This window comes from Podarcis erhardii (assembly GCF_964252035.2).
Source record: "Podarcis erhardii genome assembly, chromosome: 6".
Taxonomy (NCBI): domain Eukaryota; kingdom Metazoa; phylum Chordata; class Lepidosauria; order Squamata; family Lacertidae; genus Podarcis; species Podarcis erhardii.
This window is the reverse complement of record NC_138510.1, coordinates 48161364-48176549: the sequence shown is the minus strand read 5'-3', so window position 1 is coordinate 48176549 and position 15186 is coordinate 48161364. Positions and strand designations below refer to the sequence as shown.

Genomic DNA, 15186 nt, shown 5'->3' with positions numbered 1-15186 from the left:
TTCACCTCATTTAAAGCATTGCAATGATGAATATCAAAGTGATTTACAATTTAAAAATGCAGAACACCATATGGTAAAATCCATATAAGCAAGTTTAAAACAAAATATTCCTTCTACCACGGGTGGCAAAATGGTTAACATCAATGGTTGCATTCAGACACAAAAAGAAGCTTTGTCTGAAGTTCTCACACTCCCTCTTCTTTTCTGTTTCACATTAACAGCAGTTTAATGTCTTGTCTGAACCCTAAACTGCTGTGAGAGTAGTATGAGTAGTAAAAAGAAGCCAGCTACATAAGTTATGGTTAGAAGTGGGCTTGTTTCAACTCACCATTGTTAAGATAACCACCGTTTTTGCAGGTTTAGACAATGCAGGAAGCTGCAGTTAATCTAAAACAGAAATGAAAGCTTCCAAACTCCTCTTTAGAGGGGGGTGCATGAGCCCTGGGGAAGGCTCGTTCTCACAACACTAAATTATGGTTTGTGTTATATGCAGACTAGTCCATTGTCTAGGACCGACTTGCCCAACCTGATGCCCTCCAAACAACCCTGGTTGTTTTGGGCTGCAACTTCCCTTACCAAGGTTAATGGTAAGGGTTGATGGGAGTTGTATGCCAAAACATCTGGAAGATACCAGGATGGGGAAGACTGATCTATGCACAGGCAAACACAAACACTGCCTAGTATGTTCCCGCCTGCCATTAATATCTTACAAGCAATATCACACAACTAGAGGAATCTTTATAGATGGATTTGACCTGCTTAACTTTGCATAAGAACACAATAGCCCTGTTTTTAGATTACGTACACATGTTGCAACATGTGTCATATGGGGCATACCTCCTGAAAACATTTGCTATATCTACGGTGTATATATAGGTGCTGCCCAAGTAATTTAAGACACCTTCTGAATCAATTAAATTATGTTAACTGATTAACCCATAAATCAACTAAGTGTTTCAGCCCTTGTTGTTATTGGAGTTTTTCTATTATTATTATTAATATTATTATATAACATTTTAAAGTGTTTTAATCATGTTCTAGCATGTTTCGGCAGAGACCTAAAGTTATAAAGACCTGTGTCACATACAAGCAGTATTTGTGGCCCAATGTGGCAGTAAGTAGATATGTATTCTGGAGATCTGGATTAAAAACAGGACCCAGTAGAGCATCCTGTTCATATCACCCAAAGGAGGAAAATCTAAATATCTTAGCACTGACATCACCTAGCTGAACTTCACCAACGACTTGTATGGGGGTGGATTTAGATTACTGCCAGGTGTTCATGAAAATCCTAGTCTTAATTCAGTGCTTTTTTTAAAAAAAAGAGAGGAGTCAAAAATTCACTTTCAATATTTTGCCTTAATTATTTTCACTGGAGGGTGCTGGGGTTCCACAGAGTTCAATTTGTCCTCCCATAATGTTTAACATCTACGCAAAGCTACTAGGAGTGGTCATCAGGAGATCTTGTCTGAAGCGTCACCCATACACTGCTGATACCCAGCTTTATCTCTACTTCTCATCAGACAGGTAGGGCTGTGGTTGTCCAGAACTAGTGTTTAAGCATGGTAATGGACTGGATGAAGGTCAACTTGATCCAGACAAGATGGAGGTATCGTTGGCTGGTGGTTCATCCACCCAGGTGAATGGTGTTCAGCTTGCTCTAGATGGAGTCGCACTCTTCCCAAAGGATCAGGCTCATAGTCTGTAGGTACTTATTAATCCAACATGGCCATTAGAGGCTCCAGTGATCTCAGCAGTTTCTGTTTATATCCAACTGTGATCGTACCTGGAGGGAGATCACTTGGCCAAAATTACCCATACTCTTGTAACCCTGTTCATAAGTTATTGCAACACAGTGCTGTCTTTAAAAATGCAGTTCGTCCAGAACATGGCCGCAAAATCATTAACAGGGACTGGATTACACTTGTGCCTTGTCAGCTAAACTGGCCCCTTGTCAGCTTCTGAGTCCAATTTAAAGTGCTGGCTTTTACCTTCAAAGCCCCCAACACCTTGGGACCAGGCTAACTGTAAGACCATCACCTCCCATACACATCCACCAAAACTTCAAAAGGTCTAATCCAGGTGCCAATGGCAAATGAAGTGAGACCTGCAATCACCAGAGAGAGGGCCTTTTTCCAGCCCAGAGGGGCTGAGGCAACCCAGCCAGATGGGTGAGGTATAAAGAATAAAAGTTTTATCTATCTCTAATTACAGAATCTTCCCAGGGAAGCTTTTTTAGCACCAGATTTGTGGTATTTTCACCACCAGTTGTAGGCCTTTATGTTCACCCGGACCTTTTACGTAACTTTGGTAATCTGGATCTATTTTTTTAACCCATTTCTAATCTGAAGATGGGGGTGATGAGTTCTGTTCAGTTGTATTTATGTAGTTTCTGCCCTTTAATGGTTTCGTGTTTTCCTTTGTATTAAAGTGGTTTTTTACTTAATCATTTGATGTTGTGCAGAACTTTGTCTTACTGGATAGCATACAAATGTCATAAGGTAGGACCTTCTCAGAAGCAGCGCCTTCCCTGTGGAACGCCCTCCTTTCAGATGTCAAGGAGATAAAGAACTACACAAATTTTAGAAGACATCTGAAGGCAACCCCGTATCGGGAAGTTTTTAACATTTGATGTTTTATTATGTTTTTATATATGCTGTAAGCCACCCAGAGTGGCTGGGGAAACCCAGCCAAATGGGCTGGGTAGAAATAATAAAGTAGAAGTAGTAGTAGTAACAAACAAACAATGAACAAACAAACAAACCTATACATTTTGGTTGAAGAGGCTGGGATCTCCAGATAGCAACAACAGTAATTTATTTTCCTTCATACTACATCCCTGCACAACATTTACTCATGACATTTATTCTGTTGCCCAGTGTTGCACCATTAGGAGGCAATATCATCAGACTTACCCATCGCAAATATACATATTTCATCATGTATATCTAATTTCTCTCATCCTACAGTGCCCCTCATTTGATAGCACAAGGCTGTATAAGATTGTGCATCATACTGCAGACATAGGGAACCTCTGGTGCACATGCCAAATTAAGCCTAGCAGGGGTTATTTTGCTCTTAATATTGTTTATTGTTGCGGTTCTCAGCTGCCTTGGGAGCGTTTTCTTTTTTTAACTTAAGGGCAACAATGGCTTGCCATGGGTAACGAGGTGAGTGTTAAATTATAAGGCTGACCATCTTGAGTGCATGCAGGAACTGCTTGTGGGTTTCCCATAGGCATCTGGTTGGCCACAGTGGGAACAAAATGCTGGACTATAAAGGCCTTTGGGCTGATGCAGAAGGGTTCTTCTAACGCCCCTCCAAAATCCTGACAGTTACACCACGGTCCATTACTGCAGAAGGTAGAGGACATGTGTGAGTGCATTCAATCATTTTGACAGGAAAAAGAGTCAAATGTCTTTGTCCCCACTCAACAGAGTTAGAAAACTAGAGTGCTCCTAGCACCACAGGCCACAGCTCAGTGACAGAGTATCTGTGTTGTATGTAAAAGTAAAGGTAAAGGGACCCCTGACCATTAGGTCCAGTCATGACTGACTCTGGGGTTGCGGCGCTCATCTCGCTTTATTGGCCGAGGGAGCCGGCGTGCAGCTTCCGGGTCATGTGGCCAGCATGACTAAGCCACTTCTGGCGAACCAGAGCAGCGCACGGAGACGCCGTTTACCTTCCCACCGGAGTGGTACCTATTCATCTACTTGCACTTTGACGTGCTTTCGAACTGCTAGGTTGGCAGGAGCATGGACCGAGCAACGGGAGCTCACCCCGTCGCAGGGATTGGAACCACTGACCTTCTGATCAGCAAGTCCTAGGCTCTGTGGTTTAACCCACAGCGCCACCCGCATCCCGTGTTGTATGCAGCAGGTCCCAAATTCAATCCCTGGCATCTCCAAGTAAGGCTGGCGGACCCCCTGTTTGAAATCCTGGAGAGCTGCTACCAGTCAATGTAGACCAGGCATGAAGAATGTCCAGGCTATGGGCCAATCAAGAGGTTGATAGATGAACTGTCAAAGCTGGCTCAAAAAAGTTCCCCATCCTTGGTGCATTCTCAAGCATAAACCGAATTCTTCCAAATGTACTCACCTGCGTCAAATGATGGTGTTTCTAGAGGAAATTAACTATTCAGACTGCAGATTAAATGGCCTTACTTGCCTAAGGTTAGCCACTTTTCAAAACACATTATTTTTATTGGAATTATTCAATTAAAAATGTATTACGATATTTTTTTTTGCATAATACACATAATACATGCCAGTCAATTACAGGAAAAGGTTGCACACCTTTTCACTGGTCCTGGCTCTTGTGTAATATGGCTTGTAGACATGAGCAAGCAACGTGCTTATCTCCGTGCTATGAAAAGTGTCACCTGTTAATGTCTGCAAATCATAAGAAGAACTTTGCTGGATCAGACCAAAGGCCCATCTAGACTAGCACCCTGATTTCACAGTGGTCAATCAAATGTCTGTGGGAAGTCCGCAAGCAGAATATGAGGGCAATCTCTTGTTTAATTTTTATTGAAGCCTACCCTTACACTTTGCCTATATAGCAAATAAATACTAGTTTTTGCCTAGTCCATTGGTAGCCCTATACCTGCCTCCGATATCTAGGCCTATCACTGTTCAGCATCCCCGATTAAGGTTCAGTGAACTCAGCATTTCTTCTGGTCCAAGGTAACACAGATACACATGGAATTAGATTATATGAAGGATGCACCTAAAATATGGAATATACATTTGGTAATTGTATGCTGCGGGCGAGGGGAGCCATAATGGTCCCAAATCTCAGGCTAGTAGTATGATTAAAGAAAATACTTTCTGGTCTTAAATATTTTTTATTGTAAACCACATTGATATTTTTTTTTAATGAAATAGTGATCTATAAATATTTTTATAAACAAACACACACCTGCAGAGTCACAGGTCCACAAACCCCTGCCACAAAGGAACACCAAGTATTTCATATTATAGACATTGAAGAACAAATCTGCAGATGGCCTTTTCTGACCTGTGTTATTACAATGAGACTGTGAAAGGACCTAGTAACCAGCACTCTATGAATCACATCCAAGTTGGATCAATTCAACATGCATCCCACTCAAGAGTTTGCTCATATGAAGCAAGCCAGATAACAGCAAGGGGGAAAGCTCTCATCTGACATGTCTATATTCCCAAACACAGCAAAAGTAGGGGAGAAGACTCCAGATCCTTGGCACATCCAGTCTCTGCTCTCTACTGAAAGTGCAATTAGGGATGGTCAGTTACTTTCAATAGGACTGGTGGTTTCTATAAGACAAGCACAGGTCTCACAAGGAAACTAGACCAAGAGCTGTCAAACTTGTTTCACAAAATGTATCAGATTGTGACAATTGCCATTACAGTACTTCTAGCTCAATTTGAAGTCAGACTTCTAGGCAAAAATCACACTGTCCCTGGCAGTTTAAAATGGTTGTGCTCTTACATTTGGGGATGCTTAAGACCAAAACCCTACGTCTGCCTGGAAGTAGGTTTAGCATGAGCATGTAGGCTGCCAAAGAAACCAGTCGCTTTGCTCCTCCTCCTCCTCTGATGCACTGTGTAAACTAAGTCATGATTTGGCTTAGCACATTGTCTGAACGGAGACTCATGGTTTGTCTCACTGTAGACAAACCGCAAGCTGTAACTAAGATTTGTACTTTGGTTTACAGCTTGTTGCTCTTCTGCAGGAGAGAGACAATAAGTATTCTGCCTTTGAAAAATATTAAAGCTAGCAGCTATTTGACTCCCTTTCTGTAACTGGAATATTAATAAAGTGGAAATAAGTTTTAAATGGTGCAGCGGGCATGTAAACTACCAAACACCAACTATCGCCTATCAAAATATACAGCAACTTGTCTACAGTAGCATTTTAATGCGTTTTAACTTCCAAGTTTAAGCAATACTTTTAATCATGTGTTGAGTAATGTAAAAACTTTCTAACCAAAGCTATAAATCTTATAATATGAAAGCCAATATGTCTGCAAAATTAAAATGGTGTAGTGAAATTATGGTTTCACATCCAAGAATTTCACAGCTTGAAAAGTTTGTTTTCTTACCAAAACGTAGGAAGTTTGGGCTTAAGTTTAGTAAGATTTACAGTCACTTCTTCAGGTTCAAATTGGATTTGAAACTTGCTAATGTGGGAAGTCAGTGGATTTCAGATCCCCACGACACATACGTAGTTTCAACACCAGTGTTAACCCTCCATAAAGAGAACATTTCTGGAGGCACAGAGACCCACAGGCATGCATATCATTATGAAATCTCCGACTGACCTTTTATGACTAGACCTACAGCCTTATATAAATAAGAAAGTATGGAGAAGCTATAAATGACCCAATAATCACCATCTTGCCTTGCATGTTAATATACAAACACTTCTAAGGTTAAAGAGCAGGGCTACAAAGGCAGAACACAGCAGTTGTTGGTGCTAAATGTAATTACTTTGAAACAAAAGGGAGGGAACTTCAAGCTTGTTCTTAGGAGGTTTGGGGTGGGTGATATCCAGTAAAAACTCAGAATAGCTCTTTTCTGCTTCCATAATACAAATACATAATAATAAACCATAATATTTCTAGAACAACACAGCAGCCTAATGGCTTTCTGGAAATGAAATATATCACTCTGAGTTTACTAGTAAACATTTGGAGGATATCCGCTGGAACTGTGATTGCAATTATTAAGCACTCACTCAAATCAATATATTACAGCATAATCCTAAATACGTTTATTCAGAAGAAATTCCTGTTGTTTTCAGTGGGGCTTACTCCCAGATAAGTGTGTATACTGTTTGAGTACACCCATAGGAAATTTGCACTGATTTATGAGGAAATTGGGGTACACGCAATTATACGTGGCTGTATGTCTTGCTCACAATCACCATGGGAAAGTTGAAACCTTGCCCACAATCCCTTGCCTCAGTTTCCCAGGACAGGTAAGCGCCTACCCCATACCTAAAAGCAAGTAAAAGCCCTATTATCTTTATGTTTCATCATGGCACAAACTTCACAGCTTAGACAGCTTAAAAGACAATGTTGGAACAATGTCCCCAAAGCAGCATGTCTTTATTTGGGAGGTTATATTTCATGCAGTAGCATACAGTGCAACCCAGGTGCTGTTTTCGAGATAGCTATTCCCTTGAACAGTGTAAGCTCTTGCATGTCTAGGCCTGCAGGACCAACCATACATCCAGCCCTGCAGAGCCATGACCAAACAGCAACCTGCCTGCAAGGCCTCACCACCAGAAAGTGGCCTGGAGTACAAAGTGCCTCCCTCTTAGAAGTCCCATATACAAGAGCTCCTCAATAATGCTTTGCCTTATTCAAAGGAGGCTACGTATATCACAGGGAAACTCTCCAGTTTCCCTCGTTAATGTTCCCCTGCACATCCATAAGAACTCTACAAAGAACAGGCAAGCGGCAGCCTCCAAAACATTGCAGCCATTGAGAAAACTATTAAATGGAAGGGAGAAAGGGCCTGACACAGTCCGCCTGCCCTGGTGCAGCAACCAAAATACCATGGATTATGACAGACAATAGGAAACCCTCAAGAGACCTCTCTTTTTAGTTCTTTGCCCTCTGATCTCACAGCTTCCCTATTTCTTTGTTAAACCATTAACACTGTAGGTCAGCTGCCCAGAACTAATCAGTCAGAACTGGATCCCCTGTTATGACTGATATAGAGTGGATATTTAACACACTGGTCAAGCCCATCCCATCTTGGGTTTTCAATATTAACACAGTTGTCATATCCTCTCCCTTCCCCGCTCCCCAATTAAATTGCTCGTCCTTCTCCCCACCCTCCCCTTCTCTCTCTCTCTCTCTCTCTCTCTCACACACACACACATCAGTACTATAAACTTCCAAATGTAACTTTCCGCAATACAACATAAATCTACACATACAATGAATCTACCAAAGCATTTGTTTTTACGCACATGACCAACGAGTGAGAAACACAGCATTACGCACATAACACACACAAAGGTAATTAATTGAGGAAATGTGTTTGTGCAATCCATGAGTTGTCAACACAGTGGCCCTATGGCCTAGGTTCAAGCTGGCGATAGATACAGGCACACTGGAGAACAAATCCTGCTTCAAAAGACTTCCTCTTGGATGTTAATAAATAATATGAATTTTATAAGATTTTTAAAAACTCACAACGTCCGTAAGAGCAACACTGTGATGCCCGAGAGACCAGAAAGATTATATAATCTATTTTGATACAGAGATATATACTCTATTCTAGTTATCAATATACAGTCTGGATCATACACACGAAAGCCCTTTTGGCAGACGGACAGGCTCTGATTACAACCAACTGGGACGGACAAAGCATAACTATATATAAGGAGGAAATTAATCCAGCTCTGTTACAGGCCACGGACTTCAAAACTTGAAACGGAGCAGGAACCATGACTCGACGTCAGGCATCTCTGAGTGTACCCCCAAAAGGACAGTGTAGGATTTGTTGTTTTTCCTTTTTCTTTTAAAAGGTTTGGAGCTCCCAGCCAAGCGAGCCCTGAGAGCAGGGAAACTTGTCCCCAAGGAAAGAGTAGCTGCCCAAGACAGGCTCCATAGACATAAAGTGGTGGATACAATGTTCTTTCCCAGAGGAAAACCGCAACAAGGCATGGCTGAAACCCGGGGGGGGGGCAATGGGGTAGAAAGAAAATGGGCTCCCCCCCTTCAACTTTTCTCTTCCTAGCGTGACCAATTCCATGGGCGGGAGAAAGGGGGGGTCGAGGTTTGGGTCTGGGGGTGGATAAATATGGGAAGGGGCAGGGGGCGGTGAAACTCCCCCCGCAGCTCGGGACATCTGTGTGGAAAAAGGGGGCGCAACAGAGACGAATCCTCTCCTTCCTCTCCCGGAGAGTTTCCAAGGCCGGGATGGGAGCGCTCGCCCGTCCGCCCGCTTGCTTGCTTACTTACTCCGTGCTCCGTCCGGGGAAGGGTGGGTGGTGGTCCCGCCGGTGCAGCCGCTTGAGGCTCTGGATCGTTTGGGTGAGGGGGGGGGGAGAAGGTGACAGGGCAGCAGGAAGAGGGGGGAGGCGCGGCTGGCTGGCTGGGTGAGGAATCCGCCGCGCACCGAAAGGAGCTCTAGCCGGGCGCCGAGCAAGAGCGACGGGAAAGTTTGTGCGAAGGAGGGAGGAGCAGAAACTTGGAAAGGGAGAGAAAGAAGGAGGGAGGGAAGGAAGGAGAGCAGGAGCCGCCAGCCCCCGCCCTTCTCGCCGATGGACAGCCTCCTCCTTCCGCGACCATCTCTGGGGGGAGGAGACCTGAGGAAGAGGGTCGTCCCCCCACCCCGCGCCTTCGCTTTCTCGGGTGGTGGTGGGGGGGAGTTTTTTCTGCCGGAGGCAGGACGGGAGGGAGGCTGGAAGGAAACTGGATGCGTTTACTGGAAAAGGCTGGATCATTAGGGCCAACCACCTTCTTCTAATAAAGGGGGGGGGGAGTCTGTTTGCAAGGGGGAATCATGTCCGGTGGGTACATAAGGCGGAGTGGACTTCGTGGTCAAATGTTGAATGGGGCCCCAAAGAGTTATCTTCCTTCCCTTGAGGGAGTAATGCATGGCTTGAGACCGAGCGTTTGACTTCAGCCGCGAAGCTCCAGGTTCAAATCCCGCTTTCACTAGGAAGTTCAGCGTGTGACCCTTCGGACTGATACTTAAACAGCCTTAGTGGGCTGTTGGGATGCGGGACGGCGGGGTGGGGAGTGGAGAGCGAGCGAGGTACACTATACACACTCAGGACCGACTTCCTTGCAGGGAGGCTTGGCTCTAAAATGTGCTTTTTAAAAAACGGGAGAGAGATCCAGGCCTACTTTTGAATGTAGCAACAGGCGCATTTGCGCAGCACTCCAAGGCGAGTTTGTTTTCCTTGTTAGCATTGCATGGGATTTGGAGGCTGCAGGTTTGGAGAACTGGGTTTTGGTGTGGTTTTTTTACTCTTGCGTGAGAGGAAGCCGTGGGATGAATGGTCTCTTTGGGGTAACTAACAGCAACTTTTCCAGAAGGGGAAAAGTGCCAATCACCCATTCCCACCACCCTTCTGAGTAATACCCCTCCCCACCTTCCCACTATTTAGAAGGGTCTGGTGACTTCTGTTTCAGTGTATCTGAAGAAGTGTGCATGCACACGGAAGCTCATACCTAGAACTAACTTAGTTGGTCTTTAAGGTGCTACTGGAAGGATTTTTTTTTATTTTCCAGAAGGGATGAGCTGCAGTTGTGGGGGCGCCTGCCTGCCCCCTCTCCCAGGCGCAGCCCAGAGGAACGCCTGAGCGCGGAGGTCGTCCTGGGCAGGCAGAACCTGTCTGCGAACAGGTTGGGCGGGTGGCGACCGCCTCGTCTCCCCTTTAGCCCCGGGCAAGGAGGGCGCAGGGGGGCTAAGCGACCCGCCCGCCCGCCCGCCTGCGTCGGGGGCGGGCGGAGGCGGAGGCCCGGCTGCACTGGGAGTCGCCCTCCGCTGGAGGAGGCGCGTTGCCGGATCTCCGACCAGCAGCCCCTCCTGCCCTGAAATCTCAGCCTCAGCGCTCAGCTGCTGACGTCAAGGGCGGAGGAGCGGCCTTTTCGCTTCCCGCCGGCCATGGCGGCTCCTCTGCCGAGCCTCCCGCTGCAGCGACTCCTAGGGGTCACGGGGCGCAAAGGACGCCGATCCTTCGGAACCGCTCGATTGCAAACCGACCAAGCCGCAGTCGGCAATAGAGGAAGTCGGTCAGACTTTTCAAATCTTATTTTCTTCCTCTCTTCGCCAAGGGGCGGGCTGTAGGAAACGGATCCGACATGGGGTGGGGTGGAGGGGGAAACAAAATCTCCTCACGCGCGCGCTCCTGCTTCAGCGGCCGCCCGGCCTTTTTTTCAAACGAGCGAAAAAACGCGGGTTATAAAACGCAGAGGCTTAGGAAGCGATGCGGAATTTGCGGCACACGTGCAAATGCAATCGGTTGAATGGGGCGTTTTAGGATTCTGAAGAACAGTCGCGCTTGGAAAAGTCGCTTTTGAAGTACTGCATTTGAGCACGAAAAAGAGGTGTCGCCACTTTGCTTTTTTTGTCCGTGTTTCTCATTACGTCCCAGCCCGTGACCGTCCCTCTTTCCACCCTCAAGTGTCCCAGAGTATCCTGCGCTCTCCTTGCACACCTCTGCCCGTTCTCCTTTCCAGACCCTCAGCCCGAAATACATCTAGCCAATGCATCCCCCCACTTCCTTGACACATCGCTTCATAAAGCCCATCGATGAATTCCATGGAAGGCCATAGCTGACGAACCTGGATGCCTCCCTCGGGAATATTGCAGACCGCTTCCCCTGAACGACCTACTTTTATAAACAAAAACAATTTGTCTTTCCCCTACAAGTCCTTTTATTTGTGGAGGCAGAAGGAAAGGCAAGCAACTAGTACTGGTATTCTTCCCACCTGCTCCATACCCTTGCATACCCTCCAACAGTTCTCCGATGAAAATATGGGTGTTCTAGTCAATAATAATAATAATAATTCTACTATTTATATCCCTTCCCATCTGACTGGGTTGCCTCAACCACTTGGGCCGGCTTCCAACATACAAAAATAATAATAAAACATCTCTGCTTATCCTCCACTTTTGAAATTCAGTTTGCTCGGAGAGGTGTCTCTTTTGCTTGTGTGTTGTTGTTTCTAGCTCTTGGAACAGGATCCTTCCTTGCAATGCTACTCGGACCTCTTCAGGGGCAGAGATCACAAACAGAGATTTATATCGGGCATTTTCACCATCTCCTACCGGTTCGGAGGCCTTCCCCTAGTTAAGAGTCACCTTAGTGACACTGATGGGTAATAGATTAAGGATAAAGGATGGACAATCAACATGTGGAACTTCTACAATGATCTAAGGTGTGCTCACTTAGCACCCCACATGAGGGACAGCAGGATCACACCCACTGGTCATGCCACACTGCCATACTAACTGGTCCAGACCCATGGCAGCTGCACGTGCAGTTCTAATACGCATGCATATATAAGGGCTCCTTCATGCAGGTAGTTCTGTTTGCACCTGGGGTCCTTCACACTAACACCAAATGTGAAGCCACTGATTACAGTGGGATGGGGGGGCATGGCCAGCATGTACATTCCTCTGCCTTTCATGCATGTGATGATTGCATGGGAGGGTGTTGTGTGTGAACACCCCATTAGTAACAATCACTGGTTAGATAGAGGCTTTAAAAAGTTGTCTGTTCCAGGCCCTTGTGCCTCATGGATCATCTCCTTTTAGACTTCAACCCATTACCCATTTAGGACATGGGTGGCACTGTGGTCTAAACCACTGAGCCTCTTGGGCTTGCTGATTGGAAGGTTGGCAGTTCAAATCCCTGTGATGGGGTGAGCTCCCGTTGCTCTGTCACAGCTCCTGCCAACCTAGCAGTTCAAAAGCATGCCAATGTAAGTAGATAAATAGGTATCGCTGAGGTGGGAAGGTAAACAGTGTTTTCTTGCGCTCTGGTTTCCGTTATGGTGTTCTGTTGTGCCAGAAGCGGTTTAGTCATGCTGGCCACATGACCCGGAAAGCTGTCTGTGAACAAATGCTGGCTTGATCGGCCTCAAAGCAAGATGAGCGCCGCAACCCCATAGTCGCCTTTGACCGTCCAGCAGTCCTTTATCTCTTTCTTACCTTACCATTACCCATTTAATTTTGGAATATGATCCACTGAGTATTTATTCCTGAGGACTGCATGGTTAAAGGCACATTTCAGGTGCAGGTTTTGATGTTGCTTTGGGTCAACACTCTTTTCAGAGATCCATTTTGCTTAATGGCTGCTTCTCTTTTTCCCCTTACATTTTCAGGATCAGCTGTTTTCATTTCCAAATTATAAAATAAAAGAGCTGTATTAATAATGCTATAAATAATATTTCCATATAGCTGCTATATCCTAGGCAAAAAATAACTACAGCTCCATAGAAATAAGTACTTTCTTTTTTTTAATGAATATTTATTAGAATTTTCAATAATAAACATAGACACAAAAAAAGGGAAAAAAAGAAAAAGTACAAAAAACTTAAAAAAAGACAGTTAAAAACAGATAAAATTTCCGTTACTTATTTTCATATAACTTCTTGCTCAGACCTCCTCACTCCTCCCCTTCTTGTATTCCCATTCAAGTTATTAATCCCGCAAATCCTTATTACTTATTTCTCAACCTTCACTTAATAATTTTTACATACTGTTGTTTTACCTTTCCTCTTTCTTCCATTAAATTACTTTTGCATACCTTATTTTCATTTCATTTTGACCGTTCTAAAAACCAATTTTAACTTATCTAATCTTAAACATCTTATACATCATTTCTTATTCTTTAACATATTTCTTAAAGTCGATCAATTTTTCCCTTCCACGGCTTTCCCAGCTTCCATACAAATAACAAAACAAGTTAAAACAAAGTAATTAATAGTTATGTACCCTTTGGATTACCAAACTCCACCCCCTCCCTTTCCCGGTTTTGGTCCCCAATAAATGTTCATCAATCAATACTATTTAGCCTGGAGATCTCACGTCCGAGGCTCTCAAGTCATCCTCAGTTCCTCTCTGCCGGCCTCTTGGATAGTCCTTTAGGTTAAGCCCCAAGGCTCGGAGGGGCTCTGACCCAACAAGATCCATGTTTTTTCCAGTTGACCCTTCATTTTTAAAATTAGTGCTTATGAGGTGCTCCACTCTCAGATTTACAATTTCCAGCTCAGTCCAAACTTTCCACCTCGAATTTTTATTCTCCTTTGTTGTCTGCATGTCAGACCCCGAATTGTAACTCTCCCTTGACATCTGCAAAGTTACCACTCCTCCTTCCTTTTCTTCAAAAACAACATGTGTCTCTTCCATAATCTCATGGCTCTCAGATTTCTCTTGTTGTTCATTTGTGTAAACTTCTTGCTTCCACTCCCTGTCAGTTTCAGCAATGTTATTTACTGCCAGGACCAGAGTGTTCACGCTTGTAGTCAAAACATCGGTCTGGTCTTGTAACTTTCCCAGGAGAACCAGTATTTTATTAAGTTCAGTCTGATTTTTACTTCCTTCAGTCATTCTTGTAATGTCCCTACCCCCCGCAAGGGGGATTTTGGTTCTTTAATGTCTTTCAGTTTAAATCCAGTAAACAAGTTAGTTTGTATCAACTCTCCCTTATTTTCAAGAAATTGCAACAAATATAGCCAGCAGATGCAACAAAGACAAAGTTCCCTTTTTCCTTTCCTTTTGACAGCTAATTTGACAGCTGTCAAATTCTTCAATACTTCCTCAGCAGGCTCTCTCACGGGACGCCCCCGGGTTCGGGGGGGTGAACTTTAGCTCCTAACATTACGTTTATCCTCCGGTAAAATTCTGTAGTGTCAAGCCATGAAGGTTAAAGGCTTTTTTTTTTTAAAAAAAAGAGAGAATTCTCTCGACCTTAAGTAGCAAGCTCTTTGCTTTAAAATATTTACAAAGAGGGGGGGCGAATTCCTTTTTGACCCTTCCCCACTCGTTCCTAATTCAGCAGAAATTTCTTTAAATTCCAAATTCCATATTTACTCACGGGTTCTTATTTTTGAGTCCAAATGTTCCAAGGAAAAAGTCAGCGCTTCTCCGACAATGGCATGTGGCTTCGCTCCGCAGAAGGAGCAATCTACTCACAGCACCACGCCGTACCCCGTCCCCGTTCCGGAGCCTTTAAAAAGGCTCCTTTGCGGTTTGGGGGGGCGCAAATAGTGCCCGCCGAGTCACCACGCTCACAGGCATCAGCGCCTGTGATTTTTAAGGGTCCCCGCGTCACCGGCGCGGACAAGACCCGATCCTGCGGAGCTCGGAGGGAATCCGCCATTAGTCGATGGCGCTAACCCGGAAGTCTAGAAATAAGTACTTTCCCCTGAATAGTTCAAAACAATTTCTTTCAAAAAATCTTTACTGGATGTAAAATGCCTTTAAATTCACAGAGACAAAATTCATGATGTAATGCCAGTAAAGGATCCCTCTCCCTATTAAAAAAGGTTGAGATTAGTTATTTCTAAGTCTCTCTGCAGCTGTTTCCAACTATATCATTTTACTGTGATCTGTTATAAATGATGCAGTCAGTTCAAAATGCCCTAATCACCTTTCTAATCAATTAATGCCCAAAGCCAGGGTAAAGAGGTGCATCTTCAGTATTCGCCAAAAGCTACCGTATATA

At 44.5% G+C, this 15186-nt stretch overlaps 1 protein-coding gene across 6 annotated transcripts in view; it reads right to left on the bottom strand.

Annotated features, from left to right (window-relative positions):
- TEAD3 (TEA domain transcription factor 3) overlaps window positions 1-9259 on the bottom strand; it is a 90466-nt gene extending 81207 nt beyond the window's left edge. For 2 of the 6 annotated variants that reach the window (XM_081866633.1, XM_081866635.1), the window contains exon 1: window positions 8963-9257. The gene's annotated coding sequence lies outside the window, so the exon portion shown is untranslated. Of the gene's footprint in view, window positions 1-8962 lie in introns of all 6 variants that reach the window. The other 4 variants (XM_081866634.1, XM_081866637.1, XM_081866632.1 and 1 more) reach the window with 3 other exon arrangements.
- Between the last annotated feature and the right edge of the window lie 5927 nt (window positions 9260-15186).